Raw genomic sequence first — 26,474 nt, 5'->3', positions numbered from 1 at the left:
ATAATAAAAAAGATGAATGCACAGGAAACTGTAAATCTATTGTATAAAACATGATTTAATATATATATATACTAAATTTTATTTTATTTTATTGGTATTTTTATTACATTGAATTGGTAAAAATAACATTTGTTTTAGAAAAGTGCAAGTCTATATCATCTGTATAACTAGTTTTCCAACTAAGGCATATGAATCAGATGCATATAACTGATAAAACATTAATTACCAGATAATAGTTCCATACAACGTCAAGAATATTATTATTTAAAGTATAGTTTTAAGATTTCCAATGGAAAAAAAATATGTGTGTTTCTATGTGAATGTATGGGGAAATAGAGGATCTCAACTTAACTTCCCTTTAAATTAGGAATTATTGGAGGGGGGATTTTTTACTCTTAAAACAAAGTAATTTTGTATTACAAATCAGTTTTCACTTAAGTATTATTAATAATGATGTTCATCTCTCTCATAATTCAATTATTTCCCCTTATATTATATATCTGAGAGTTTTCATATTTTATAATGACTGGCAAATTATAGGCATTTAACAAATACTTATTTACTTGAAGTAGCAAATCATTTCCCAAAGATATTCTTTTCTGTTAAAAAAAAACAATTATTATCTTAACATTGGCTCAAATTAGGAAACTAAGTAAATAAAAATGATTATTCAATTCAATTTAATAAACATGTATTAAGCATCTATCTTATGCAGGAGGCAATGTTCTTAGGTAGCCCTCTCTGAATGAGATGTGAGGAGTAGGGAAGAAAAAAACTTACATAATCAAATTATTATATATTCAAAATTGTATTAGTATATATAATATATATTATATTTATCATAAAATTTAAAATTGTTATACATTAAAATGAATTTATTATATATTTTAAAATTTATTTTATATATATATATTAAATCATGTTTTACATAATAGATTTACAGTTTCCTGTGCATTCATCTTTTTTATTATTCTACTGTTATGGAAATGTTGATTTTATTTCATAAATTAAACATAAATAAATAAATAAATAAAATAGTCCCTTCCTTCAAGGAGCTTCTATGCAAGAAGGAAGAAGATATCTCAGGTACCCAAGTAAATAATTGTAAAGAATATGCATAAAGAGACAAATTGATTCCAAGGAGGAAGAAGACTCACAAGTAGAAAGATGAGGAAAGACTTCATGTAATAGATTTGTTACTTGAATTGTGCACTGAATGAAGTTAAGGATTCTATGAGGGCAAGATGGGGAGGGATAACATTCAAGATATGAGGAAATATTTGTTCAAAGGCATGAAAGTAAGAGATGAATTGTTGAGGATGGAAAACAAGCCATTAGGCCAATTTGATTGGAATGGGGTATTTGTGAAAAGGAATATGATATAAACCTGTAAAAGTAGATGGAAGTCATATTGTGGAGGGTTTCAAATGCTCTACAGAAGAGTTTGTATTTTATTATAGGGGCAATCAAGTTTATTGTTGACCAAAAATAGGCAATTGGAAAAATTATTCAGAAAACTAGTTTTTATTTCTGTCATTTATCTGTCTGTCTCAATTGTAGAGAAATGATAGAGAAAGATCACACTGGTTCCCTGGAAGTATTGAGTTGTCTACTGAATATAGATTGTGTCCCTGAATCAGATCAGAAAGTTCATTTATCATCTCTATGATGGGAAAATTTCAGTCATCAGGATTGGATGGAATAGTTCAAGTGATCCCTAGGCCATCAGAAAAAATATCAAATGTCTCATCTGACTGAATATACTATAATGATTACCTTACAAACAGGTTTGTGTAGTTGCTCTGAATAATTCAGGATGTATTTTAAAACCCATTCTACAAAATATATCAGTGAATATCTACAAAAACTACAATGATATGTCCATGAATAAATTTTAAAATGTAATAAAATAATGAAATAAATCAGTGAATTTCCAAGATACGCTAGTGAGTTTTAATTTGTTTAAATGAGATTAAGATGTGGTAGAAAAACACAAAATGAAAAAAAAATTAGAAAAAGTTCTTCATTCTATCTACTTGAGGTGTGTCCAGAGACCTTGGCAAACTGACATCATATAGGCCATTATCAATGGAAAAGACTAAGCTTCCTAGACAGCAGTGTAGATCCAGAGAAAATGTAGTTCACAAGCATTAAACAGTAATTAACATAGGGTCTAATCATTCTTTAGTCTTCACCTATAATCTAATCCTACTTACCATCATCGTCCTAACCTGTCCATCCTCATTCTAATGTTTTGATAATTTTTCCACAGTCAGTCCATAGTTATAAACCATTGCCCATGAAAATAATTGCTAGTCTTTGCAATAGATTTTCTTCTCAGTTTTGGCACAGGAGAAAACATTTTGGAATTTTTTTCTTGCTTATTTTCTTACAGGAGAATGATCTTTAAAAACATGGAATATGAAAGCAAAAGACACATATGTTCCAAGAGTATCTGTCTATCCCTGAATGTATTCCTTAAAGATAGAATTTTCAGAGAATCTATCATATTTTCTTTTTTATGTTGCTTTTTTTTTTTTAACTGTGGTAACCAGGGCACAAGGGCAGCATGAACATGTGGCCCTTTATTTGATCAGGGGATAATAATCAACCAAGCAAGAGGAAGGTAAGTAGGTTTTCCTATTTCACCTGCTTAGTTAAATCTTTTATGTGCTTTTCAATTGTCTATCCATCTGTGCCACCATTGTGACAAGGAAAACCTCAAAGGAAATAGAGATGAATAGGAGAGAAACTGGAAGCTTAAAATGGGAAAAATCACTTTACATTTATAGGAAGAAGTGCTAGCTACTATAGGAACAAGTGCTTCTTGTTCATTTCTAATGCTCTGGGCTGATTGCCTATTTAGCTCTACTAAACTCACCTTTTCTGCTCAACTTTCTAGAAACTACCCCAAGGACAAAAAAGAAAAGTCACATTTATAGCAAAATATTCCTAGAAGTTCTTTTAGTGATAGCAAAATATTAGAAACATATTGGTTGACCATTTATTAGAGAAATAACTAAAGAAATTGTGTATGTAAATGTTATGGAATAATATTGCTCCATAAGAAATTAAGAATATGAAGGATTCAGAAAAACATGGAAAAATTATATGATCTAATGTAAAGTGAAGTAAGCAAACCAAAGCAACAATATCTACAAAAACTGCAATGATATAAGCAGACATTATAAGCATTCAAAATTGAGTGGTATGTAATTATAAAGATAAAGCTTGACTATATAGAAGTGATGATGAAATACACCTCTCTCTTCCTCCCTTTTTCAGTGGAAATGTGGGAGACTATTTGTGTGGAAAGTTGCATATTCTGTCAGATGCAGTCAATGTATTGGTTGGTTGATTTGCCTGAGTTTTGGGCTGGGGGTGGGGTGGGGTTGAGATAGATTCACTGATTAGAGGAGAAAAGGACAATATATTCAGAAATGACCATGATTCAGAATCAAAAAAATATAAATAAAATGTTTCTAAGAAGATTTGAACTGCTATTGGTCGAGTATATGTCTCATGTTTTACTATAAAGTTAATCACATATGTACATGGGGTATTAATATGTTAGTTAAAAATAGAATTTCTCAGGGCAGCTAGGTGGTGTAGTGGATAAAGAACCGGCCTTGGAGTCAGGAGTACCTGGGTTCAAATCCAGTCTCAGACACTTAATAATGACCTAGCTGTGTGGCCTTGGGCAAGCCACTTAACCCCATTTGCCTTGCAAAAAACCTAAAAAAAAAAATAGAATTTCTCCCTTTTTTGTAGGAAAGCATTGCAAGGAACTAAGGGAGTTCAATGGGGGCATCTAGTACTTGCTGCCTCTTTGATTTTGGGCAAATCCCCTGATCTCTCTGGGACTCAGTGTTTTTAATCTATAAAGTTAAGAGAATAAAAGAAATGGCATCCAAGATTACTTCTAGTTCTAAATTAATAATTTTATATCTTAAGAATTTCAACAAAATTTCTTGACTGTAGTACATGATTTGTCTCTTTGGATCATAGATTTATTGTTTCAAAGGTCCTTAGGGGTCACCTAATCTGTCAGTCAGTCAATTGTTAATCAATAGTCTACAAGGCTATTCAGATGCACCTAGCACAACATTCTTGTCTCATTGGCTTTGTTTGGAGAATGAATATAACACTCAGCAGAGTTGCCTCAAAAGTTTCATCCAGGATTCCTTTGTAGTAATAACTAGCTCAATAGGACCCCGATGCTCCTAACAATCTGGATCAAAGTATTTGGAACTTATAAATTCTAGCTTGAGGAGTACGTGATTAATTAATTCCTGATGGTAGTGGCATAGTGACTAGAATGCCAGACCTGGAATCAAGAAGAATCTCATCTTTGGGAGTCTCAAATCTGGCCTCAGACATTTACTAGCTTTGCGAACCTGAGCAAGTCACTTAACTCTGTTTCATCACCTGTACTATGAGCTGTGTAACCACTATCAATTTGCTTATTCCAGATTGCCTCTGTTCCTCATGTGTAAAATGAATTGGATAAGGAAACGGCAAACCACTCTCATCTTCTTGCCAAAAACACTCCATATGGGGACAACAAAGAGGCAGAAGTGCCTGAAAAACAACTGAACAATAACAACAAATTTCTGCTCAAATATTTATCCACAGGTCATATAAAAATGGCCAGGGAATTTTCAGTCATGTCTGACTCCTTTTGAGGTTTGCTTAGGAATAACACTGGAGAGGTGTGCCATTTCTGTCTCCAGCACATTTTACAGATGAGGAATTGAGGCAAATAGGGTTAAGTGACTTACCAAGAGTCACACAGCTAATAAGTTTCCAAGACAGAATTTTCAAAAAATTTTATTTATTTTTCAACTACATGCAATGTTAGTTTTCAACTATCATTTTTTCTTTCAAGATTTTGAGTTTTACATTTTTCTCACTCTTTTTCCTTCCCTCCCCCAACCCCCAACAGACAGCAATCTAATATAAGCTCTACCTGCATATTCATGCTAAATATAGATTAAGGTAAAGTTTGCATTCAAGACCAGCACTCTGTTCACTACACTACCTAGCTGCTGCATTTTCCATCTTAAGATCATGTATAAGCCAATTTGGCATGGCTTCCTGGGAAACTTTGGAAGGATGGGTCTTCTAATCAATAAGTAAGTTTGGTATCTTGATATCTTGATTCCATTACTCCCAACTCTTGCCTCCCTCTATGGTGTTGTGGCTTTCAGCCCCACCACTTCAATAGGTGCTGCTGCAAAACCTTGTAACTTCCCATTTTGATGCTTTCAAGAAAGCATGAAGAGTGAAAGGATCAAAATGGGAAGTTACAAGCAAGAGGACTAGTTAGCAGGGAATAGGCACAGAAGGGCTAAAGGAAATGATCATAAATAATAGCTACTAAAAGAGGGGTTAAAATATTTTTTTGCTCTTAAATTTTGTTTTCTTTCCACAGGAATAATCAAAACAAAGAAGGAAGAAAGGAAGGAAGGAAGAGAGGGAGGAGATGAGGTAAAGAAAAGAAGGAAGGAAGGAAGGAAGGAAGGAAGGAAGGAAGGAAGGAAGGAAGGAAGGAAGGAAGGAAGGAAGGAAGGAAAGGAAAGGAAAGGAAAGGAAAGGAAAGGAAAGGAAAGGAAAGGAAAGGAAAGGAAAGAAAGGAAAGGAGGAAAGGAAAGGAAAAGGAAAGGAAAGGAAAGGAAAGGAAAGGAAAGGAGGAAAGGAAAGGAAAGGAGGGAGGGACGAAGAAAAGAAGGGAGGGAGGGAGGAAGGAAGGGAGGAAGGGAAGAACTGAGGAGTGAGGAAAAAAAGCAGGGCAGAGGGAAGGAAGGAAGGAAAAGAAAGAAGAGAGGAAATAAAATACCTTTAGATGCTATAATCATCACACATCACATGGTCTTGAGTTCAAAGGAGGACTTTGTGAAAGCAATTTTTGCTCCTAAATTCTTGCTTTGGAATATATTTGGTGGAGATATTTAGTGACCAGCTCTGCTGTCCATGTTTGTGTAAGGATAGGTATTAATTAACCAGGAATGTGCCAACTTTTAAGCCTTATAATACAAAGAATATAAAGGTGTGTCTTTCTGACCCTTTGCTGCCTCCTTCTATCTGTTTCTGATTCCAAAGTTTATCCATAATCAAAGATGACCAGCACTTTCTTCCCAGTAGCTATCTCCTTCTCCTCATATCCTGTCTCCTCTTTAGGATTCCTAGACATTATGAAGTTTAAAGCTGGTGCCAAAAGTCTTTCCTTATAAACAGGTTAAGCTGCTGCTAAATTCAAATAGGATATAAAGGAAATCTATATACATCCAATTAAGCCCCTAACCAATCAGCCAATCAATATTGAACAATAACATGAAAGGCAGCATAGGGTAAGAGAAAGAACATTGGATTTGGAGTTATAAAACTTGGATTCAGATCTTGACTATTATTTCTAGTTTTTTTCCTGACCTTAAGAAAATCATCCAGTCTCTAAATTTCACTTAATCTATAAAATTATAAAATTAGAAGATTTCTAAAGCCTCTTCTAACTCTGACTATATAATCTATGTGTCTAACAATATAAGGAGTGTCCCAAAAGTCTCAGTACAGTTTTTAAAGCTTTAGTAGCTTAAAAAATGAAAAAAAAAAAGCTTTTGGAATATCTTGCATAAGGTGCTAGAGGGGAGAAGGAACTAAAGTGCAAATTCTGACCTCAAAATTTCCAATCTACATGTGAAGGGAAAATTAACTCCCTAGAAGCAGTGAGAGTAATGGACTATTCGATTAAAGGTAATAGGAATTAAAAGGGAAAATTACCACACCCAATGGCAATTATAGATGGGACTATTGACATTACATAAAATAATCCTTTTAAGAAAACTAACTGGTCCCTTTTCTGTCTATCTCCAAAGTGCTGTTTCTCTATTGGCAGCATATAAATACTTTGCATACTTTACTCTCTTAAAGTATTAAAAAGCAGAATTACACGGAAAATAAGGGGGATTTGATAGCTGTCTTCAAGTTTGAAGGTATATCCTAAGGAAGAAGAATTAGAAACTTGAATGAGTAGAAGTTTCAATGCAATGAGGTAGCTTTTTCCATATAGGGAATCTAACAATAAGAGTTATTCAAAAGGAAAATTGGCCACCAGGGGAAATAGTGTGTTTGCCTTCACTGGAGATAAAGCAAAGACAATTAAAACCTTATTGGGAGTACTGCAAAGGTGATTCTGTACAACTGAAGTTTTAAGAGATTTTGTTCAGTCATTTTCCAGATATGCCCAATTCTTTGTAACCCCATTTTGTTAGTTTGTTTGTTTTGGCAAAAAAACTGAAGTAATTTATCATTTCCTTTTCCACCTCATTTTAAAGAGGAGGAAATTGAGACAAATAGTTAAATGACTTGCCCAGGGTCACACAGCTAGTAAGTGTCTGAGATCAGATTTAAATTCAGAAAGATAAGTCTTCATGACTCTGGGACAGCCCTCTGTCCTTTGCACCATACTACCTAGTTGTTCCTAGTGCAGTACTTTCCTATTAAACCCCATAAACATGAGAAATTGTAATGAGGAGTAAAAAAATTTACAGTTAATTTTTACTTTGGTTAAAGGTTACAAATTCTACTCTAGCATAGCTATTTATTCTTCAATTCAATCTTTTTCACAAACACTTATTAAGAGCCTATATTTGCAAGGCAGTATTCTAGAATGATAGAAATATAAAGATAGAGGGCAGCTAGATGGCTCAATGGATAGAATACCAGACCTGGAGTCAGGAGGACCTGAGTTCATATTTGACCTCAGACACTTAATAATTGCCTAGCTGTGTGACCTTGGCCAAGTCACTCTTGACTCCATTGTCTTAAATAAATTTTAAAAAAAAGAAATATAAAGATAGATATGTTAGGGACTATCTTCAAGGAAAGTACAATCTAATAGAGGAAAAAGATGTACACAAAAAATCATGTTAGAAGACAAAGTAAAACATGTAAGTGCATATGAAAAATTCAGAGATAGCACTGTGAGGAATTCACAACATAAATAATCAATTATTAAGGCTAGAATTTGATCAAGTAGTCCCATCAAAATTCATTTTCTAAACTCAGAGGATGTAAACACTGAGCTTCCTGCCTTGGGATTTTTTTCTTCATTCAAATGTACTTCTCACTAGCCTAGCAACTCTTCCGACTTCACCAGCTCTCATAACTAGATTTGTCAAACATTCCTTTAACTAATTAGAGCTATCCAAATATATTTTCAACACTTCCTTTTCCTTCCTAAGCTTCCATATTCCCCATTAGTGTCAACTCAAAATTCTTCCAGTGATCAGTATAAAATACTGTCCAGTTCTATACCTTGTTTGCTTGTACTACAAGAAAAATGTGATTTCTATTTATGAATTTAAGAAATATGTTCATAAGACAAAATGACTTTTCTTAATTGGAGGGCACCAGTTATTGCTTTGAACTCCTCTATCACTTTTTTGATATAGTATCCTGAATTCTCCAAGACTTCTGGATTTACTAGGAAAGTTTTTGCAGTCCTGGAACTTCTGAAGTATAATGTGAAGGCCTTCCAACTTTACAACTTAAAAATAGTCAGCTAGGTAGTGCAGTGGAAAGGGTATAAAACTGGAGTCAGGAAGACTGAGGTCAAATGCATCCTTAAACATTTACTTGCTATGTGACCCTGACCAATTCACTTCATTTCTCTATGTTTCAATTTCCTCTTCTGCAAAACGAGAATAATAATAGCACCTACTTTTCAGGATGATTTCAAGAATCAAATGAGAAAGTATATGTAAAGTGTTTTGCAAATCTTAAAGTCCTATTCAAATGTTAGATATTATTATTATTATTATTATTATTATAATTACTGTCACCCTTAAAGAGTTTATTTATAACAATTCCAGAACTGGATCAGAAGATTCTAAATAGTCACATAGGGCTTCACATTTCAGTATCATCCATTTAAACTGTGGTGAAACATGGCTCCTGCTATTGAGGTGATCTATAAGCTGATAGTAAGAGTTAAAAGAAATTCTCTTCTCAGGAAACACCATTAAGTAAAGGTCAATTTTTCAATCATTTTTGTTCTTCCCTGGGGATATATCTTTCACTAATTTTGTATCTCTTTTGGGACACAGGCAAGCTGAAGCCTTTCTTCAGAAAACTACATCTGTATTTTCTCTACTTGCAGTCTCTTCACAAAATTTCATAGTTGGAATGATCTCAAAAATCATGGAGTCATAACTATTTAGGGTGCCCTCAAAAGATTTGATGAATTTTAAGACACTGGAAGAGTAGAACATGACTGAACAACAGCAACTAAACCAGGGTATTGGAGACCCGTGTTCTAGTCTTGATGATGTCACTGAGTCTCTACATCTAAATATCATCATGTTGGAAATTAGAGAGTTGGACTTACTGACTTCTAATAAGAAATCAACAAGATGGTTTCTCCAAACGCATTGTACCTCCATTCTAGCCATCATCTCTACTAGAAATTTGTACTCTGCTCCTGACCTCTGATAGGTAAGTTTTCATTTATTTTACTTGAGTGCCAGCCCCTACCTCATTTCCTAGCCATCTCTTAACCATGTTACAGCATGTGACCTCACCTCCCTCCTTTCTGAATCCCCTTATTACATCCTCTAGAATGTAAGTTCCTTGAAGTCAGGGACTGCCTTGCTTTCTTGCATTTGAATCCTCAATGTTTATCACACTAACTCATAGTAAGTATAAATGCTCTATCCATCTATCTCTCTACCTGCTTGCCTACCTATTTACTTATCCTCTATGAACTTGTTTCTTAAATTCATAAAAGGAAATCACATCCTTCTTGTACCTCAGACAAGGTAGTGTATCATGCATAGCAGGATCACAGTGCTGAAGTGTCCAAGGCACAACAAATATGTGGAGGTACTCATAACAACCTGAGAGGTAGATACTCTAAGCAGCATTATCCCTTTATATATGAGGTAGATTAAGTAATTTACCCAGTATGTTGTTTGGTCATATTCAGTTGAGTCTAATTCTTCATGATCTCTTCTGGGGATTTCTTGGCAAAGATACTAGAATATTTTTCCACTTTCCTTTTCCATTTTCACAAATGATTAAACTGAGGGGAAAGGGTTAAGTGACTTGCCTAGGGCACATAGATGCTAAGTGTCTGAGGCTAGATTCAAACTCAGGACTTCCTAACTCCAGACTCAGAATTCTTTTTTGTTAAAGAAAGATTTTATTTATTTTGAATTTTACAATTCCCCCCCTAATCTTCCTTCCCTCTCCCCCTGCAACTCCCACAGAAGGCAGTCTATTGGTCTTTAAATTGCTTCCATGGTATACATTGATCTAAGTTGAATGTGATGAGAGAGAAATCATCTCCTTAAGGAAGAAAAATAAAGTATAAGCGATAGAAAAGTTACACAGTAAGAAAACTTTTTTTTAAATTAAATGTAATAGTCTTTGGTCTTTGTTCAAACTCTATAATTATTTCTCTGGATACAGATGGTATTCTCCATCGCAGATAGCCCAAAATTGTGCCTGATTGCTGCACTGATGGAACAAGCAAGTCCATTAAGGTTGATCATCACCCCCATGTTGCTGTTAGGGTGTACAATGCTCTTCTAGCTCTGCTCATCTCACTCAGCATCAGTTCATGCAAATCCTTCCAGGTTTCCCTGGTTTCTAGTAGAACAATAGTGTTCCATGGCATACATATACCACAGTTTGTTAAGCCATTCCCCAATGAAAGGACATTCACTTAATTTCCAATTCTTTGCCACTACAAACAGGGCTGCTATGAATATTTTTGTACAAGTGATGTTTTTACCCTTTTTCATAATCTCTTCAAGGTATAGACCCAGTAATGGTATTGCTGGATCAAAGGGTATGCACATTTTTGTTACCCTTTGGGCGTAATTCCAAATTGCTCTCCAGAAACGTTGGATGAATTCACAGCTCCATCAACAATGTAATAGTGTCCCAGATTTCCCACAACCCTTCCAACATTGATCATTGTCCTTTCTGGTCATATTGGCCAGTCTGAGAGGTATGAGGTGGCACCTCAGAGATGTTTCAATTTGCATTTCTCTAATAATTGGTGATTTAGGGCAATTTTTCATATGACTATGGATCACTTTGATTTCCTCATCTGTAAATTGCCTTTGCATATCATTTGACCATTTGTCAATTGGGAATGGCTTTTTTTTTTAATTTGACTCAATTCTCTGTATATTTTAGAAATGAGTTCTTTGTCAGAACAGACCCAGAATTCTATCCTCTATGCCACCTAGTTTCCCAAGTAGCAAGTATCAGAGATGCAGGTATCTGGGGCTATCATCAGTTACCTTGACCTTTATCTTTTTACCAGTCTCTGATGAGTCTGGAAGAAAGAGCAAGGCTGATGACTGCACAGTCAGCTTCACACTAAGAACAGGGGGTGGCTAGGTAGCATAGTGGATAAAGCACTGGCCCTGGAGTCAGGAGTACCTGGGTTCAAATCTGGTCTCAGACACTTAATAATTACCTAACTGTGTGGCCTTGGGCAAGCCACTTAACCCTGTTTGCCTTGCAAAAACCTAAAAAAAAAAAAAGAATGAAGAACAAACAATAACATCAGAGATGCAATTCACAAGCTCTGTCCTTTCTGCTTCAACATCAAGCAATTTTTCTAATTCTTTCTCTAACAAAGGATGGAAATCCAGATAAAAAGTGAAAAGGTTCCAGGATTTGGAATTGTATGGCAAAAGTTAAAATCTTGGCTTTGTTACTTGCTATCTACCAGACTATAAATACTTTATGTCTCTGTTCCTTAAATAAATACTTTATATCTGTTTCTTAATTTCTACATCTGTAAAATGTAGAATGGAAATAGGGGTGTTCCAAGATTTTTATCTCTAAATCCTATGCTCCCATTGCATATAATAGAATCGTTTGAGAAGATGATCGAGAGGTACAATGAAAGTACTGTGAGCCATTTTTAATGAAGTGGAAGAAGGAAAAGGGACAAATCACCAATGTAGAATGATAGGAACTCAAGGATTTCCTTACTCAACAACCTCCATTTTATTGTATTTTATTTCTCAGGTTTCCTTTATATTACAAATTCAATAATTATTAGTGTCACATCTCAGAATTCTCTTATTTTATAAAGGAACCTGAACCTTAGTCCAATGAAGTTCACAGAGGTAGGAAAATGTCAGTGCCAGGTTTTGCCTCTATATAAGTATTTCAAAATCTAGTGTTCTTTCCTCTTCATCACGCTTCTTGACAGTGGAGAGGAGTTTGATTTGAAACTAAAAGGAGGAAGCTAAAAAGGGAAAACATTACAAGGTATAAGGAAGTGCTGGGAAGGTATGGAGTTCTTTGGTCACTTTAACTGGAGTCTAGTGTATGTTGTGGTAGTGATATGAGATAATGCTAGAGAGAAAGGCTAGCAAATAGAATCTTGATTGCTGAACAGAGGGATACAAACTTGACCTAGGAAGTAGTAAGGTACCATTTAAAATATTGGAAGGTGGGAACTATGGAGAATACATTTAACCTGAGGAGAACTTCCTGTCCCTGTCCTTTCCTTCATCCATTCCCCAGGATCTATCTCAAAGATCCAAGTCAAAGTTGCTAGCTGACTGGGATTGGATGTAGAGAAAGGAATAGATCTACCTGTCCATCTCCTCTCTGCAGCTACCCTGACTGAGGTTTATTAAGTGTCTTAAATAGAAAGAGGAAAACTCAATGATTGTGAGACTGAGGATTGCAGGAAAAGAATTAGAACTGAGGGTACAAGTGACCTTGTACTAAGGTTGTACAAACTAAGATTGTAAATTGTGAAAAGGACCTTAAAGCATGGGAGATAGATTGTTATAAGGACCCTAAAGTCAGAATTTCAGAGCTAAAATGGATCTTAAGATAGAGTATATATATAATGTTAATTCTGGAATCAGTAGCACTGTAGTTTGTGACTCAGTTGTTCCCTCCTTTTCCCAGGGTCTTATTATCATCATTTCTCTAGGGAGACTTACCATAAAGGCAAGAGAAACCTTACTTACCTTGAAAGATAACTCATTTGAGAGTAGCAATAAGCAAGGTCTCAGTAGGTAGCAAATCTACCACAATGCCCAGGATCATTACCATAGCAGATAGGGGATCAACAATTTATCAAGGCTATAAGTCCTGCCATCTCCTCTTCCCCATAGTAACCTCAGCATTACTCCTCGCTGAGTCCTCCTTTGTCCTTATTTGTTCTTGTGTTCTGTGTATAATTTGTGTGTGCCCAAATAATACATGTCCAAAAGGGTTGTCTAAATATTTCCTTGACTAAAATAAATATGGATCTCTAGAATCTGATCATTTTTCTCCAAGGAGAAAAGGAGGAGAGTTGGAGAAGATAAATGACTTGGTGCTTGCTTGTTCCCTTGTTGACTTCCAAGGGAAATGTTGATGGTTAGGGATTTGCATCTAATTAAGAATAAAAGTCATTTCTCTGATAACTAGCCCTTAAGAAGCTTAATTCTTTCCCAACAAATATTGGTTAAACAAAATATCTCAAATGAAAACAAGAGAGAGAGAGAGAGAGAGAGAGAGAGAGAGAGAGAGAGAGAGAGAGAGAGAGAGAGAGATACCCCATTTTCACTGCAGGTGAAATTCTCTTTCTCTAAAGTCTTTAGAAAGTCAAACTGGAAATTAATGACATGTTGAAGACACAGCTTCTTCCTGTCTTCAGATTCCAAAGTCCTTCTCTCCTAAAGAATATCTTGAACCAAATATGTTTCAACCACAAAAGTTTTGGCACCAACTTTACCTCTTATGTAGTTTATTCATCATCACTTCTTAATTCTCCCCATCAATTAATTGTCTTTCTCCTTTCAGATAGAACAAGACTGCTTCTACTCGATTTGATAATTTATTTTCAACAATAGTGCTTGCCCTACATTTAAAAAATGAACAAAATCATTTGAGTCACAAAATAAGTTATATCAGTCAGCATGCATTTATTATTACAATTTTACACACACACTGAGCTGAGTGCTGGGGTATAGAAAAAAAAATACAGTGCCTATCCTTGAGGAGCTTATAATATAATGGGGGAGAATATGTGAATAACAAGGGACATAGAAGCTATATACAGAGTAGATGGAAGGTAATATGAAAGGGAAAGACATGGTTGGGGTAGACTTTGATCTGAGTTTTAAAGGCAGCCAGGAAACAAACGAAAACCCAAAAAACTAAGAGACTAGGGCAAGGGAACAGAGTATTTTAAGCACAGGGGATAGCCAGGGCAAAAACATGGAGAAAGACAGTCCTATGCAAGAAACTGCAAGAAGGCCAATGTCCTTGGAACATAGAGTGTGGAGTGGAAAATACAGTGTAAGAAGGTTGGGAAAAGTGGGAAGGAGTCAGGATATATAAAGTTGTTATTGCCAGACAGAGAAATTTATATTTTATTCCAGAGGTTTGAGTTCCTGGGTTAAGGAGTAGTGCTGATTTGTTCAGTGTTCTGATCTACATTTTAGAATAATCTCTGTCAGCTGAGTAGAAAATTGATTGGAATTGGAAGACCTTTGAAGTAGGGAGCCAAGATGGAAAACTATTGCAATTTTCCAAATGAGAATTGATGAAGTCATGAATAAGCTTTATGGCTCTGTAAGAGGAGGGAAGGGGACATACAGGAGATATGTTGTGAAGGTAGAAATGATAAGATTTGGCAATGGTATGGCTTTGTGGTATAAAAACCCTAAAATTAAGTGACTAAGGATTCACAACTATGCAACTACTGTTAGAAGAGCTCACAGAGGTTGAATACCAATTGTCAACTTTGAAAAATAAAATAAAATGAAATAAAACCAAAGAGCTCACAAAATGTATAGGCCAAAAAAGTCTTTATACCATTGAAAAAGGGAAATTAGATAAATTTGCTAGGATATCCTTTTGGAAGAGGAGGAGGCCTACTACAGTGAGATTAAGTCTTGATGTATATAGTAGTGGCTAAATAAAGAACTAGGCAATGAACTGTAGCTTTGCCAATGAGTGGGTCAGTAATAACAATGGAGCAAGTTTGATTAATAAAAGGACTTCAAGATTAGAGTGTGGGTCCTGCAGGTGCTTATCCAAGTCCAGGAACACCTTAGGCTGGTGCAAAACAATTCTCTGATTTTGCTACAGCAGAATTCATCCAGAGGATGAGTGTGAAGAGAGTGGAGCTCAGGGCACAGCCTACTTGCTGATCCTTAACTCTAGAAAGCAAGATGTCTCCCAATAGTAAAAAAGAGAAAAGTGAGAAGAGAGTCTTTGCATGGGGAATCCTGACAGTGGTGAGAGTGAAGGAGTCAAAGTTGCAGATCTGAAAGACAGAAAAATGATGGTACCCTCCATAATGATGGAGAAATTCAAAGAAGAGGGTTTAGAAAGAAAACTAAGCTATGTTTTATAAATATTGAGTTTGAAATGCCTATAGAATATACATTACCCTGATAGATCAAAGTCAAAGAAGTTCAGAAGATTAAGATAGTAGCTGGTTCTTAAAGCACCCTCTCTAGCCACTCCCTCCTCCTTCCTTTGCACAGGTCCAGAATACACCTGGAGTTAACATGTAGACCTTGGATTAAGAGTTCCCATTACAATAATGGTAAGAGAAGCAATGGGTGCTGGAGGAAAGTGGATAGCCCAAAGATGATAGGAATGCCATAGAGATGATGTTCCTTTGATTGATATTCTTGTCTGTCCATTAAGTTCATTGGACTTCAGTTTGCCAAAATGATTTATATCTAATCCCTTTCTTTGGTCTCTAATATGATTATTTTATTAGATAATTTTTTTGCCCGCAAGGTAACATAGACCTTTGGTAATCAGAATTGATTATATTCAGAAAAAAAGTGAAATGAGCAAAACCAAGGAAATATTGTATAGAGTATATTGTTTTAAGAAGAATTTTGAGGGAATGTCTTTTAGACCACTATAAATATCCAAATTAACTACAAAGGACATATGAAGAAAGATGCTATCACCATTCATAGAAAGAACTGATAAATAGAAGTATGTATAGAATAATTTTGCACATTTTTGCCTATTTATGTCTAATAGTGATCACCTGGGGAAGGGAGGGAGGGAGGGAGGAAGGAAAGATAAAAGAAACCCACATGAAAGCTTTATTATATATTTAAAAAGAATACCAAGTAGTACATAATAAATGTTCAGTCTCATGTGCATTCATCTTCTTTATTATATTATGTTATGTTATGGAAATACTTGTTTTATTCTATAAATCAAAAATTAAATAAATTAAATTAAAAACAGAATAGAACTTAAAAATTAAATTATTATAAAATTTAAGATTATAAATTAAAATAGAATATAAATTAAAATTGGAATTCATATATTAAATTAAAAATAGAATAAATTTGAAAAAAAAAGGGGGCAGCTAGGTGACACAGTGGATAGAGCACTAACTCTGGAGTCAGGAGGACTGAGTTCAAATTTGGCCTCAGACACTTAATAATTACCTAGCTGTGTGACCTTGGGTAAATCACTTAACCCCATTGCCTTGCAAAATCCAAAAAGAAAGAGAAGTAAAACCAGGAACATTCTATACTCAAGAATCTTTGGGAGCTTTCATATCTCATTCATTCTTCCAACAAATATTTATAGAGCACCTTCTGTGTGCTACACATTATAGTAAAGAATGAATAGTATAAGGTATCCCAAAAGTCTCAGTGCACTTTCAAGATTAAAACTGCACTGAGACTTTTGGGACACTCTACATAAATTTTGATCTCAGGATCTTTTAAAAAATGCTTTACCTTCATCTTTTTATATCAATTTTATTTTTGAATATATCATTTCTCCCTTATTAATTGTTCTCCAACACAATCCCTGTGTCAGTTATATTGTTATAGTTTGTTGTTGTTGTTCAGTTGTTTCAGTCATATCTGACTCTTCATGACTTCATTTAGTGGTTTCTTGGCAAAGATACTAGAGCAGTTAGTTATTTCCTTGTCTTGTTCATTTTATAGATGAGAAACGTATACAAAATGGATTAAGTGATTTGCCCAGAGTCAAAAAGCTAGTAAGAGTCTGAGGTCAGATGTGAACTTATGAAGATGAGTCTTTCTGACTCTAGGCCTGGTAATCTATTCAATGTTCAACATAGCTACCATATTACTATAGTTGAACTAGCATTATAGTAATTTTCCTCCTCTGGCAATGAATTTAGATCCAGGTCTTCTGCAGCTTGACACTATGTGATAAGATTGATCAAAAAAACTTTCAGTTTCTTTCCACTTCATTCACTATTTGTGCCTAGACATTTTAGATAGAGCAGAAGTTATAATGGTATCTTTAATTAAAAGTTTTAATGTGTCTATTTAAGATCATAAATCAAAGGACAGAGAAGAAAAATGTATTCAATAAAGTCGTTTTTTTTAAGGCAATGGGGTTAAAGTGGCTTGCCCAAGGCCACACAGCTAGGTAATAAATGTCTGAGGCCGGATTTGAACTCAGGTACTCCTGACTCCAGGGCTGGTGCTCTATTCACTGCATCACCTAGCCACCCCCTTCAATAAAGTCTTTATAAAGTTTAAGTATATGAAATATTCCAGTGTATTTATGAATGAAAAAAATATTATAAGACCATTCTTGCTTTTAGAAGAGTATTTTTGTTGACCTTAAAAAGTAAATATATAAAAGTATTATTCTCGGGTCTTGATTCTTTGATCCTATTGCATGCAAAGTACTACCTTTATGTTAGAGACATGACAATCAGACATTGGTGGTTCTTCTGGCACTGAACAATTATCTCATTGTTTCCAAAATGGAAAAATGCCTTCTCTTCAGTGTGACTCCTTGAATAAAAAAAAAATGCTCCTATATTTGAAAATACAAGTTCGGGGATCAGTACACAAACTTCATCATCAGTCCAGAACTATGAACAACATGGTATAGTGGACTAAGTTTGAAATAAGGCTTCAGAGGACCAGAATTCCCAGATGTTGTTGTGTTAAAACAATTGTTTTTCAGTCGTGACTGACTCTTCACTTCATGATACCATTTGCCATTTTCTTCTCCAATTCATTTTATAAATGACATGCCCAGGGTCACAGAGTTGGTCAGTGTCTGATGTCAAATTTGATAAGTCTTCTGACTCCAGGCTCAGAATTCTCACTCTGCCACTTTACTGGACTGTATGATCTTATGTTCAATTTCTTCATCTGTAAAAAAAGGGATTGAACATAATTACATTTTAGGTCAATTACTGTGCTAAATCTACAATCCCTGATCTCCCCAAGTACAACTGAGGTCACAACTTAACTTGCCCAGGAATGTCATTTAATCAGGTATATTTTCCCAGACCTTAATCTCAGTCTGGTCTTCATTGGCCTAGGTTTCATAATGTAAGGTACTTTTTTATATTAATCCCATAAGATTTCTGACCAGAAGTCATAAAGACCTACTCCCTTCCCCCTTACAATATCACATTGGAGCAAAAAGCAAATGTGGAGACTTGGGCCAAGAATTTCCACTGATTCAGCACTCTTCCAACAAGGACCCCTCCTCTGCATAGAAAACTAATGCTCTGATTGATTTCAATGCCATTAAAACTAATGATTTTTCTATAAACATTTTCATTAATCTTGCTCATTTATCAAATATGTCCCTAGTACTCCTACCTTTACCAAAAATTGCAAAGGAAGTTATGGTCTCTGTGAAGTGATTTGTTACCATTTCCATATCCTGTAAATCTTCCTTTGTGACTATTGTTTCATTTCACAGAGAAAGAATTGACCTCATTTTGTACTGACAAAATTAGCCAGAAAAACCAAGGGTGGGGGGGAATTATGTTTGTATATAGACATTTATACATATATATGTATATCTATGTATTTATGAATGTACAAGGATGCATATATAATATCTGGTATATATTTTTCTGTTTTCCTAATGCTCAGAAAAATATTTATTTAACTATCTTCTTCTTACTGGATATTCATTTCTACCCAGATAAACACTCTTTGACACATATATCCTAGATCTAAAAATCTTTTCCAATTTTTAAATATTTTTAAAAATACAAAAATGAAACAAAGAACTAGTGGGAAAACCCCTGAAGTTGCCCTCTATGCTAGTTTTGTGGATTTTGTGTATGGAGATTTGTGTATTTGCACGTACCTTCGTGTGTGTGTGTGTGTGTGTGTGTGTGTGTGTGTGTGTGTGTGTGTGTGCATTTTCTTTCAATGTTATACTCTGCTTCTCTGAGTATATGGCTCATCTCCTACCATCTTGAAATTAGGTTGATTTCATGGAAGATACTAGGACTAATTTCCTCACTTTTCTCACCATTTTCCTACTCACCTTGTTCCCATGTATAAATAATAAAAATTCATATTTCCATAGCACTTGAAGGTATTCAAAGCATTTTTGTTTCAACAATCATAAAAAAATTAGACCATCTAATTATAAGAATCAGTGTTTGAAAGGTGAAGAATCTGGGGCTCAGATGGTAAAGTGGTGTATTAATGATCATACAGTTACTAAGTTTCAGAAGCAGAATTTGAACTCGGGTTTCCTCACTTTCTAGTTCCAGCTCTATTTTTATTTATTTTTTTTCCCTAGGTTTTTGCAAAGCAAATGGGGTTAAATGGCTTGCCCAAGGCCACACAGCTAGGTCATTATTAAGTGTCTGAGACTGGATTTGAACCCAGGTACTCCTGACTCCAAGGCCAGTGCTTTATCCACTATGCCACCTAGCCACCCCTAGTTCCACCTCTATTTCAACTATCCCATGTCCATGAGACAAAGGGTGTTGATAAAGGTAGGAGAAGTATTTTGTCCTAACACCTTGTGTTCTCTACTCCCAAAAGTATCATTGTTTGAAGCTTAGATAAGATTCTTAAAATGATTATTTGACAGTAGTGACTTTGGGATTTTAAAAACTTGTAACCAGCTTTTGCTTTTGATAACTTCTAAAATTGTATCCTAAAAAAAAAAAACGGAATCAGAACACCTGACTTCAAATTCTTGTTCTAACATTTGTTTCTTGTGTGTAACCATGGACAAGTTAATCTCAATTTTGAGGCATATTTCCTCAACTGTAAAATTTAAGGGTTTGAATTAGTATACCTGAGTCACTTTCTCTCATTTAGTCTCTGCCATTATGATGCTACTATGTTTTAGTATCTCATTTACATGTAATGATCCAAGGACCAAAGGAAAACATATTGCCTTTTATGAAATGATGAAAGATTTCAATGCTATTCAGTTAAATTTATTTAAATAATAAATTAACTGTTAAATAAACAAAATGTGTTTTATAAAATAATTTTGATGGGAAAAGCAACAAACTAGTTTAATTCAGTGAATAAAAAGGAAATTGAATAGCATTCATTTTTATCAGATATTTTCCAGTAGCAAAGAAAGTTTTTTGGGGCAGGGGGAAGTTTACTATCTTATTTCACAAATTTGTGATGTCATAGACCATCAACCTCTACATTTCACTTTTCTCTTGTCATTGTCATCCACTGGAAAATAGAAGCAAGATTTGATTTTCTATGTGAAATTACTGAATTCCATGTTAGCTTTTTGGGTCATGGGATCAACCAGATTTTCTCTGTCCTTTAATACTCCTCAGACTTCTCCAAAATAGGAATTAAGATCCAGAGAAAAATAAATTTCAGTGGAAATTTTCAGGTAAAAGGGAAAAATACTTAAATTACCAAAGATCTTAGGAGGGGGAAAAAACTTCAGTTAAAGATCCTAAGCCTAAGTAAATAAAGTAACAAGGAAGATATTAGAAACAGAAGAGATACAGTAAGAAAGTCCAGACATCTTTGAATAAATATTGTAATTCAAAGATAAGTGAAACAAAGTCTGATGAGGCATAGGACCTGGTAGATTCCTAAAAGAGCATAGAAAATAAGTGCAATATATTCCCAAATAGTTTAAAAGAAAAATAAAAATTATGAAAATTAGAATCATAGTTTGCCTAGCATAAACAATTGACAAAATAGAAAAACTTGAGTTCATATAGCAGATCCCACCATAGAAACAAGAACGAGTATAACTGGAAATGCACATTGATGAAAGTGAAGGATAACCTAGAAAAGAGAAGCAAAGGGAATAGCATTTCAACAACACATAATCACCTTACAGGCCAAACATATCAATCTCAAAAACAGAAGGCAGAGTCAACTTGAGGATTAAAGGTCTCCCAGAAGAAGACAGGAAGTCTAAAAATTTGAAGACCACAATGTTAGAAAGAATATAGGAAAAGTACCCAAACTTCTGAACACAGAAAACAAAGAGCCAATAAAAGAGATCAGAGGATGGAATATACTACCCATCAGAAAACTGCATAATGAAATGGAATAGTTTATTACAAAGAACAGGGGACCTCAAAATGCAGCCCAAATTCACCTACCCTGAAAAAAAAAAAGGACTTAAGAGTTGGAAAAAATAGATCTGAAATATCATGGACTAAACCTTATAAAATACTACCTTTAGGTGCATCAATATTTTTTGTTAGGACTATTAAGAATAGGAGGGACATAAAAGGAAGAAGGGAGAAAAAAAAGAGAGGATCATGTGTAGTATACTAAACAAATCAAAAGCTAATAATGAAGGTAAAAGAACACCTTTATGTAGAAGAAGAGAGCCTCCAGGAGAATGGGTGGGGAACCAAAGGAAAGGATTGAGACTGTAAAGAAAATCTCTCACATCAGTGATGAGGGATTCTAACAGGGAGAGAGAAATTATATAAAAATATATATATATATATATAAGTTATATAAAAAGGAGATGGAAATCTCATAATAGGTAAAATTTGCAGGAATTTGAGACTTAGAGAGACTCTACATCATGCCTCAGAAGAAGAATCAGAACAACTAAGAGAAACACACATAGAGAAGTGACATAAATCAGTGATAGAGATTCCATAGCAAATGAGGGCAAAATGACCATGGGATTGCATAATCTGGGATATAGGAAAATTCCTATTATGGGAAAGTATCTTCTCTATAATCAACTATCACTGAAATTTGTAAGAGTAAGGCACAACAGAAATGGGGAAGACAGGAAAAAAAAATCTACAAAATGTAACCTGGATTTTTTTTTAGATGGGGAGCCCTGAGGAATATAGAGACAAAAGAAGGTCTAAATAAGTATAATTATCATGAATCAAAGAACAAAAGAGAAATATTGAAGAAGGTCAGGAGAAGAAAACCTTTTTAGAAAAAAGTGCATAAAATAAAGTCTTTAAAGCTAACAAGTAAAACAAAATGAAGCAGAGGTACGGAAGAGGGATTTTACTTGACTCCTTTATTGAGTGGAGAGGAATTAAATAAGCAGATAAAATAAATGAATAAAATGGAACTGATAAGCTAAGCAAAACTCCAAAAACCAGGGAAAGAGGTTACAAATGAGAAGGGAGCTAAGGATGAGTTGAAAAGAGCTGGTAAGAACAGGGATAAAATAGATTAAGCTAAAATAACTGAAGAGGTAAATTAGTGGTGGAGGAGTTCCCACCAAATGGAAATTTGACTAAAAATATGGTCATGTTAGAGCACATAGATATTGCAAACAAATATTAAAATATCCTTTACAGATCATAATAATAAACAAAATAAAATTTAAATGAAATAAAAAAACAATTATCAGTTCCAGGAATGCAAAAAGACACAGATTCAAATGGAAATAAAAATAAAATCCTGAATAATGAGTGGGATGCAGTTAAAGTAGATATCAAGTGGGAAATAATATCCTTACAAATAAATACTAAGAAAATAGAAAAAGAGAGGGTTAATGAACTGAATATTCAATTTTTAAAATTAAAAGTGAACAAATAAACATAAGCACAAAGAAGGAGTTATTTAAAAAACAAATTGGAAACTAAAAAAAACTATAGAAATGATCAATAACATAAAAATATTCTCCTAATCAACACAAAACACAGCTCATTGCCAAAAGAAGCATCAAAAGAACCACCTTAAACCTGGTCCTTAGATGAGGTTTTATTGCAAATGTTCTAAATGGGCAAGTATCCATACCATCAATGATGAGTGCATAGAACAAGAAAATTGAAATTGGAGTTTTAATACATTTAAAATGCAAAGTCATGAATAAGTGCTACTTTGAACATTAAATATAGAAACATGGTTAGTTTTTTTTCCCCTTAGAAGTCATATACCTAAGGCATTAATAAGCTAGAGTACACAGTACCAAATGACAAATCCTGATTAACAAATCTATCAGCGAAACTTGTATTTGCCTCTGTGTGTTTAAAGATGCTTGAAGGCTATAAATCTCTGACCCTTATTCTAACTATTGATTGGTGAGAACACCACCCTTGTTTTTAACTAATCAAAACAATGGTTTCTCTTTACTTAAGAAAAGGTATCATTTTGAGTAGTTAATTTTTCACTTTTTAAAATGTTCTCTATACCCAAGTCTTTCTTGTAGTCTCTAAAGCATCTTTTTTTTTAAAGACAGGTCTTCCTATTACACTGAAAAAGCCAAGTTTGACCTTTTCTTCACCTTCAGCTTTCTTCAACTTCAGAGATAGATCAATTAAATTAACTTATAAAAATTTATTTAAAGTATTTCACATACTCTGTGAATACTTCAGCTGAAAAAAGTTGCATATGTAAATATAGATGTACATATACACACATACATTTATATATATATATATATATATATATATATATATATATATATATATATGCTTCATCCAAAAGGAGAGAAAAACTATTACACACAGATATAGACATGTCTATATAACTATATAATTAAATCTAATTGGAGGGGAAACAGGGAATTAAATTTTCAGAGTTTTTGTGATCTACTGAAAATAATTTTGTTTAAAATATTTTTAAGAGATATTGTGGCAGCTAGGTGGCACAGTGGATAGACACCACCCCCTAGAGTCAGGAGGACCTGAGCCCAAATCCAGCCTCAGACACTTAATAATTACTTAGCTATGTGACCTTAGGCAAGTCACTTAACCCCACTGTCTTGTTAAAAAAAAAGATATAAAAAAATTAATGAATAATTTTTATGTGGTGTATAGTGCTAGTTAAGAGGTAATATAGTATTGGAGGTTGGAATCAGAAAAATTGACACTTACTAGCTATAGCAGCATAGACAAGTCACTTGACTTCTCTGTGTCTCAGGCAACTCCTTAATATTTATCTACTAAGATTGATGGTAGCAAGTTTTGACCATATACAGAAAGCTGATGAAATCACAGAATTGTCAGGTACTTGTATTTGCAACATTAAAAGAAAAATATATGAAATGAATTCTTTTAGTTTCTGTGATATGTCATACATAGAAAGAGAACATTCCAGATGTTTGAAACTTTAATGTCAGAGAAATGACCCAGTCTACCTGCCTATAATTATTTTGTTTTTATCTACTTTCTCCAGTTCTTCTTATTCTTATATATATTGATAATTTATTAAATTATCACTATATCTCATTCCTGTTACATGTTTATAGCTGTCATTTATTATAGGAACTTAAGATTTGCAAAACATTTTACATACCATTTCCCTTTGATGTAATTACTAAGGCTAAAGAAGCTAAGGCAGACGGAGGCCAAGTGACTGAAATTGTGAAGGCAGGATTCCAATTCTAGTATTGCTGATTCCAAGTCTAGCACTCTCCTCTGTTTAATATATGTGTGTGGGGGGGTGGCTAGGTGGTGCAGTGGATAAAGCACCAGCTCTGGAGTCAGGAGTACCTGGGTTCAAATCTGGTCTCAGACACTTAATAATTACCTAGCTGTGTGGCCTTGGGCAAGCCACTTAACCCCGTTTGCCTTGCAAAAACCAAAAAATACGTATGTGTGTGTAATTTATTTTATATAAACACTGTATATATGTATGCAATATATAGAACTAGATATAGGCATGTATGGGTATATGCACATATATGGGAATATACATGTGTATGCATACATACATATACATATATATACATATATATATATATATATATATATATATATATATATAGAGAGAGAGAGAGAGAGAGAGAGAGAGAGAGAGAGAGAGAGAGTTTGTAAATAGTGCTGTTTGCCATAAGGTACATTAGAGACACCTAAGTTGATCAAGTTATCATTTAAGAATATACAAACAATAAATGAGAAGGTAAATGGGTAGAATAGTAACTTTTTTTTATCAGCAGCAATGTAAGCACATTTTATGGGGTTTTGGTGGAGTGAATGTCCCAGAACTTCTAGAATGTTCCCTGAGTCCCAGGATATAGAGAGTCCTTCAGCAGCATCTTAGGGTTCCTAGTTAACTGTCACTGTCAATACTGTGCCACGATGGAAAGAGATTGCCTATAACAATGCTCTCCTAAGTGAGGAGATGTAGAAGGAGGAACTGTAGAAAAACCCCAAGATCATACTGACTCCAGAGGGTATCTGATTAAACAATCAAAAGATGAAAGGTTAGGTTCCATCTTATGTTCCCTCCTCTCTTATGAATATATGTGTGTGTATACATACATACATATATATGTATGATATATGTATGTATGTAGTTCTAGTCTTTCCCCTGAACTGCAATTCTGAATCAACTACATTTCAAACTTTATGTCCCATAGGCATTTCCAATTTAAAACATTTCCTCCCAAACATATCCCTTTTCTGAACTTTATTTCTGTTTAGAACACCACTGTCTTTCTAGTCATCCAGGTTTGCAAACCTTATTTCATTTTCCCTCCTCCAACATATCCAATTAGTTCCCAAATATTTATCATTTCAGCCTCAACATCTTTTACATGAGTCTATCCCTTTGTTTAGTTACCAGATTAGTTCAGAAGTTTTTCAACTATCTTCTGGACTACTGTCTTCTTCTTTTTTTTTTTTTAAGTTTTTTGCAAGGCAATGGGGTTAAGTGGCTTGCCCAAGGCCACACAGCTAGGTAATTATTAAGTATCTGAGAACGGATTTGAACTCAGGTACTCCTGACTCCAGGGCCAGTACTCTATCCACTGTGCCACCTAGCCGCCCCTGGACTACTGTCTTCTAATTGATCTCTGTACCTCAAATCTCACCCCTTTACAGAATTCATCCTTCACATAGCTACCAAAGTGATTTTTCTGAAGTCCAGGTACTTCTCAGCTATGAAAAGCACTTTTACAAAAATTGACTATATGAAAGTATACAGCAATTTCATAAACATGCAGAAAAGCAGAAATGCTAAACATACCTTTTACTTACTACACTATTAAAATTTGATTAATAAAGAACTCAAACTAAACTTAGAGACTAAACATGTACTTTCAAAAGAATGACTCAGAGAATAACTGGTAGAAACAATAATTTCATCAAATAAAATGACAACAATAAAATTATATACCAAAACTTTTTAGGTTTTAGCCAAAGTTGTTTTTGAGGGAAAGTTTTTTTTATCTCTAAACGTGTTTATTAGCATAGGAAGGAAAAAATAGATTAATCAATTGGCATACAAATTTTAAAAAGCCTAGAAAATCAATATATCAAAAAACCAGCTATG

The 26,474-nt window shown here is 34.3% G+C and overlaps 1 long non-coding RNA gene across 1 annotated transcript in view; it reads left to right on the top strand.

Moving 5' to 3' along the window:
* LOC141489861 (uncharacterized) overlaps positions 1–26,474 on the top strand; it is a 47,820-nt gene that overhangs the window by 11,751 nt on the left and 9,595 nt on the right. Inside the window, exons 3-5 of the long non-coding RNA XR_012469011.1 lie at positions 2,396–2,626; positions 5,435–5,490; positions 9,158–9,492. This is a non-coding gene — a long non-coding RNA (uncharacterized LOC141489861). The remainder of the gene's footprint in view (positions 1–2,395; positions 2,627–5,434; positions 5,491–9,157; positions 9,493–26,474) is intronic.

Source organism: Macrotis lagotis, chromosome 5 (assembly GCF_037893015.1).
Source record: "Macrotis lagotis isolate mMagLag1 chromosome 5, bilby.v1.9.chrom.fasta, whole genome shotgun sequence".
Classification (NCBI taxonomy): Eukaryota; Metazoa; Chordata; class Mammalia; order Peramelemorphia; family Peramelidae; genus Macrotis; species Macrotis lagotis.
Note: the sequence above shows the minus strand (reverse complement) of the source record. Positions and strands in the feature narration are given on the sequence as shown.